Raw genomic sequence first — 6,060 nt, 5'->3', positions numbered from 1 at the left:
AGTTTTTTTTTAAAAAAAAACGACGCGACAGATTTTCAAATTGTTCTCAGCGAACTTCACATCTACCCAATCGATTTGGGGTTTCAAGATGCAACTTTTATACGTTTTGCAAGACATTCACCTCCCCCCCCCCATCCCAAATAATTGACAAGTGTCCCAGTTTAATGAGTCTTTAATAAGCACTGAAACACTGGAGGTTATAATTGTTGCTGCTTCGTGTATTGACAGCGGGTTTTAGCAAATGCACTGAATCAATGGGAAACCTGCAATAATTTCCCTTTCCTCTCTGGGCGCCGTGTGTTTGGAATCGAAGCAAATTCGCTCTCACACCCACCACTAGAGGGACTGGCGCCTTGTCTTTTGGATAGGACTCAAAGCGACTTGTTCCTTGCATGATTTGGAGATGCCGGTGTTGGACTGGAGTGGACAAAGCTAAAACTCACACAACGCCAGGTTGTCAACCACCTGATGAAGGAGCAGTGCTCCGAAAACTAGTGCTTCCATAGTTGGACTATAACCTGGTGCGGTGTGATTGTTAACTTTGTTCCTGCATGGTTAGCTTCTAATGGGAGACAGGCTTTGGGTTCGAGTTTAACAAGAGACTGTTTATCCTGTCGCTGAGATCTGAGCTCCTTGACCCAACTGGAACTACATCAGCAAGGCAACAAAGAGCTTAAGATCGCTCCTACATCCTCAAAATAGACCTATTCAGAAAGCAGGCTACATGTACCCTCTCATCCCAAAGATGAGTATGGGAGTTGGATTATCTTGTTGAGTTTGGTGGGACCTCTTTTGGAATACTGTGTGCAGTTCTGGTCGACCAGTTATTGGAAGGGTATTATTAAGCTGGAGAGGATTCCAAAGAGATTTACCAGGATGTTGCCTGGTGTGGAAGGTTTGAGTTATAAGGAAAGGCTGTGACTTTTTTTTAACTGGAGCGTAGAAGGTTGTGTGCTTATAGAGATTAATAAAATCATGAGGGGTATAGATTAGGTTAATGGTAGTTGTCTCTTCCTTAGGATAGGAGATTTCAAGACTTGGGGGCATATTTTCAAGGTGAGAGGAGAGATATTTTGAAAAGACACAAGGGGCTTTTTTTTAACACAGAGGGTGGTTCATGTGTGGAATGAACTTACTGAGGAAGTGGTGGATGTGGGTACAGTTACAACATTTAAAAGACTTTAGGATAAATACGTAAATAGGAAAGGTTTGGAGGGAAATGGACCAGGGGGAAGCAGGAGGGATAGTTTAGTTTAGGCTAGGGTTACGCTCGGATTATGTTTGGACTGAAGAGTCTGTTTCCGTGCTGTATGACTCTATGAGATCCGACTGTGTTGCACTTCCTCAGTATTGACTTGGAGTGGCAGACCAAATGTGTCTTGTGGTGGGGCATTTGACTGCAGCTGTAGCTGATAAAGTTTCACTTTTGTACATAGTTGAAAAAGTGCTGGAGATTCCCAGCATTCTCTGGAGAGAAACAAAGTTAACTTTCTGGATCCGATGTGACTTTTTCAGGACTGTAGGGGGCGAGAAAGGTGATGGGTGTAATGCTGTTGAAAAACAATAGGAATGGACAAGTGGAACAGAAGGGAAGGTTAGGGGGCAGAAGGAGATGGAGACCGACCATAGAGCAAAAGTTGTGGAGTAAGAGGAAAGCATAGGTCCGGTGTAAATGTTAGTGCAAAATAAAGGTCAGCTGTGATAAAAGCAGAAATAATATCAACAAGATGAGGGGCATGGATAGGATAAATAGGCAAAGTCTTTTCCCTGGGGTCAGGGAGTCCAGAACTAGAGGGCATAGGTTTAGGGTGAGAGGAGAAAGATATAAAAGAGACCTAAGGGGCAACTTTTTCACACAGAGGGTGATATGTGTATGGAATGAGCTGCCAGAGGAAGTGGTGGAGGCTGGTACAATTGCAACATTTAAAAGGCATTTGGATGGATATATGAATAGGGAGAGTTTGGAGGGATATGGGCCGGGTGCTGGCAGGTGGGACTAGATTGGGTTGGGATATCTGGTCGGCATGGACGGGTTGGACCGAAGGATCTGTTTCCATGCTGTACATCTCTATGACTCTAAGATACAGTCACAAGGCTCAGGGCAGGTACAACTATCAAAGCAGAGGGCACAGTTCATGGTCTGAAATTGTTGAGCTTAATACAAACAGAAAGAACTGTGGATGCCGGAAATCAGAAACAAAAACAAAAATTGCTGGAAAAGCTCAGTAGGTCTGACGGCATCCATGCAGAGAAATCAGAGTTAACCTTTCGGGTGCAGTGACCCTTCCTCAGAACTGAGCTTTTCCAGCATGTTCTGTTTTGGTGTGTGAAACTTGGTGTTGAATCCTGAAGGCTGGAAGGTGCCTAATTGGAAAACGAGGTGTTGTTAACTCCACCTGGTGCTGCGTATCACTGCGTCTGCTGGAAGTCCCTCCCTAAGGGCACTGTGTGGTTCCACAGACAACAAGTAGACTGCAGCAGTTCAAGAAGGCAGCTCACCACCACTTTCTCAAGGGGCAATTAGGGACGGGCAATAAATGCTGACCCAGCCAGCATCCCATGAGCCAATAAAAAAATTGCACCTGAGGTTGAACAGAAATGTGTGCATCAGCACAAGATAGAATGCAAATAACCAGAAGATTATTGCTGACTGAGTGTGAGGATTCAGCTTAAATAGCCAAATTTGGGCTGACATCAAGGAATCTTTTGACTCAGAGGCAAACATTCGACAAACCCAGGCATACTTGAGTGAGAAGGAGAAAGTGAGGACTGCAGATGCTGGAGATCGGAGTCAAAAAGTGTGATGCTGGAAAAGCACAGCAGGTCAGGCAGCATCCGAGGAGCAGGAGAATCAACGTTTCAGTGTAAGCTCACAAGCCTCATTCCTGATGAAGGGCTTACGCCCTTCTGCTCCTGCTCCTCAGATGCTGCCTGACTGGCTGTACTTTTCCAACACCACACATACTTGGGTGACAAGTTGATCTGCGTTGCTCAAAGTAGTTACACAGAGTCATGGAGATGTACAGCATGGAAACAAACCCTTTGGTCCAACTCGTCCATGCTGACCAGATATCCTAACCTAATCTAGTCCCATTTGCCAGCACTTGGCCCATATCCCTCTAAACTCTTCCTATTCATATACCCATCCAATGCCTTTTAAATGCTGTAATTGTACCAGCATCCACCACTTCCTCTAGCAGCTCGTTGCATACGCGCACCACCCTCTATGTGAAAACGTTGCCCTCCCAGGTCCCTCCCACATCTTTCCCTGTCACCCCAGACGCCCCCACCCCAGGCCATTTGTCTATTCATTCCATCCATTCCCTCACGACTCCACAAGACTCCATGAGGCCAAACCCCAGGCCCCATGCCCCAGGGAAAACAGCTTCAGCCCACTCAGCCTCCCCCCACAGCCCAAACCCTCCAACCTTGGCAACATCCATGTAAATCCTTTCTGAACCTCCCAAGTCCCACAACATCCTTCTGATCGGTAGGACACCAGAATTGCACACAACACTCCAAAATTGGCCCAACCAGCATTCTGCACAGCGCAACACGACTCCCCAATTCCCGCACCCAGCGCTCTGACCAATAAGGGAAAGCATACCAAACGCCCCCCTCACTTTCCTATCGACCTGCGACTCCACCCTCAAGGAACCATGAACCCACACCCCAAGGTCTCCCCAACCAGCAACAGTCCCCAGGACACCGCCACCAAGTGTTCAAGTCCCCCTAAGACTTGCCTTCCCAAAATGCTGCACCTTGCACCTATCCAAACTAAACTCCATCAAACTGAAACCTAAATATAACAATGCCCTTAATATGGTTATCTGTCAGGGTACTGAAAGTGTTGAATATGATTGGCACTTGCTTTAAGTTTCACACTTCCTATAGTGCTCTCTACATCCATATTTTCACTTTTTCATTTTGTCGATAATCCTTTTATTGTTATAAAACCACATAATCCTTTACTTACTGAGCAAGGCTATGAGGGAGCTACCATAATGCTCTGATAAAGAATCATCTAGGCTCGGTATGCTAGCTTGCTCTCTCCCCATGAATGCTGCCTGACCCCCCTCCGTGATTTCCAGCATTTGTTGTTTACAGTACAGATCCCAGCATCTGCAGTAATCTGCTCCTACATTTTAAAAATCATTTTGGATATTGTGTGCACACTCTGTGCAGTATACATACTATTGAATGTACACTTCTGTGCCTTATTTATTTTAACACATGCAAAGATAACGGAATGATTCTGGATCGCAGGACTCCCAAGCCAGAATATCTGCAGCCTCTTAATTGACGTGACCCGATGTGAATAGCAGTTAGAGTTAGTAACATTAACAGGGCATATGCCTATAATTTTACTCAACAATAACAATTCATATAATGCAATGCACTCAGGGCTAGAAATCCTCATGGCACCACAAAATGAGCTGCTACAGTGGCTCAAACTTAATCCCATTAACCACCAAGTGAATTGACTATTGGAACCTGCGTACAATGCACAGTCATTCTGATTCAACTCCTTTCTCTACCATTATCCAGATGGATTTTCAAACCTGTGACGATTGGAAGATAAGATGATACATTTTATTCACTTTCCTGTATGCCGCAAAAAGCTGGACAATATGTAAAGGTCCTTGGAGAAACCTTAGACCATTGAAATGTTGCATATTCTAAAAATTCAATGGGCTAAATTTTACCAGAAAATGGCTCAGTGTCACTTCCTTTGAGTTTCGTTGAGCATTTCTCTCTGTGAGACTGAGAGGGCTTTCTCATGCTATTGTATCAACTCACCTCAGTAGCTGGATGTCACATACCTACAGTGCCCTAATCTTCTGATGCTAGCCGATCCTCCATCTTGCTGTGGGCAGAAGTTTCTATTTATTTCAAAAATATACTTTATTCATAAAAAATGTTTACACATATACACACATAGTCACAAAGGCAACAAACAAATATTGGAGTTTGATTCTATCCAACAAACTAAGGGCATTTCTTACATCAACCAGACTATATTTACATGCCTTTGATGCACCAGGATGGTTTGACAACTGAACAGACCCTCATTTACCTTCAGCAGAAAGACCTCAGACAGTGGCCTTTCCCCACTGGGCTTTAGTGTGCTCCTCAGCACGTACTCTCATGTGCCAGGACATTCCAGGATGGCATCCCATCTTAGAACAACAGATGCTTAGGATTGGTGGTCCCAAGTTGTCCTTCATGGTGGTCTAGAATTGTCCTTCATGGTGGTCTAGAATTGTCCTTCATGCGATCTAGAATTGTCCTTCATGGTGGTCTAGAATTGTCCCTCATGGCGATCTAGAATTGTCCTTCATGGCGATCTAGAATTGTCCTTCATGGTGGTCTAGAATTGTCCCTCATGGCGGTCTAGAATTGTCCTTCATGGTGATCTAGAATTGTTCTTCCTGGAGGTCTAGAATTGTCCTTCATGGCGATCTAGAATTGTCCTTCATGGTGATCTAGAATTGTCCTTCATGGTGGTCCAGAATTGTCCTTCATGGTGATCTGGAATTGTCCTTCATGGTGGTCTGGAATTGTCCTTCATGGTGGTCTAGAATTGTCCTTCATGGTGGTCTAGAATTGTCCTTCATGGCGATCTAGAATTATCCTTCATGATGGTCTAGAATTGTCCTTCATGGTGATCTGGAATTGTCGTTCATGGTGGTCTGGAATTGTCCTTCAGGTGGTCCAGAATTGTCCTTCATGGTGGTCTAGAATTGTCCTTCATGGTGGTCTAGAATTGTCCTTCCTGGCAATCTAAAATTGTCCTTCATGGCGGTCTAGAATTGTCCTTCATGGTGGTCTAGAATTGTCGTTCATGGCGATCTAGAATTGTCCTTCATGGTGGTCCAGAATTGTCCTTCATGGTGATCTGGAATTGTCCTTCAGGCGGTCCAGAATTGTCCTTCATGGTGGTCTAGAATTGTCTTTCATGGTGGTCTAGAATTGTCCTTCATGGCGGTCTAGAATTTTCCTTCATGGTGGTCTAGAATTGTCCTTCATGGTGGTCTAGAATTGTCCTTCATGGTGATC

This window comes from Chiloscyllium punctatum, chromosome 33, assembly GCF_047496795.1.
Source record: "Chiloscyllium punctatum isolate Juve2018m chromosome 33, sChiPun1.3, whole genome shotgun sequence".
In the NCBI taxonomy this organism is placed as follows: Eukaryota; Metazoa; Chordata; class Chondrichthyes; order Orectolobiformes; family Hemiscylliidae; genus Chiloscyllium; species Chiloscyllium punctatum.
The sequence above is the reverse complement of the archived record's forward strand: the minus strand, read 5'-3'. Positions refer to the sequence as shown.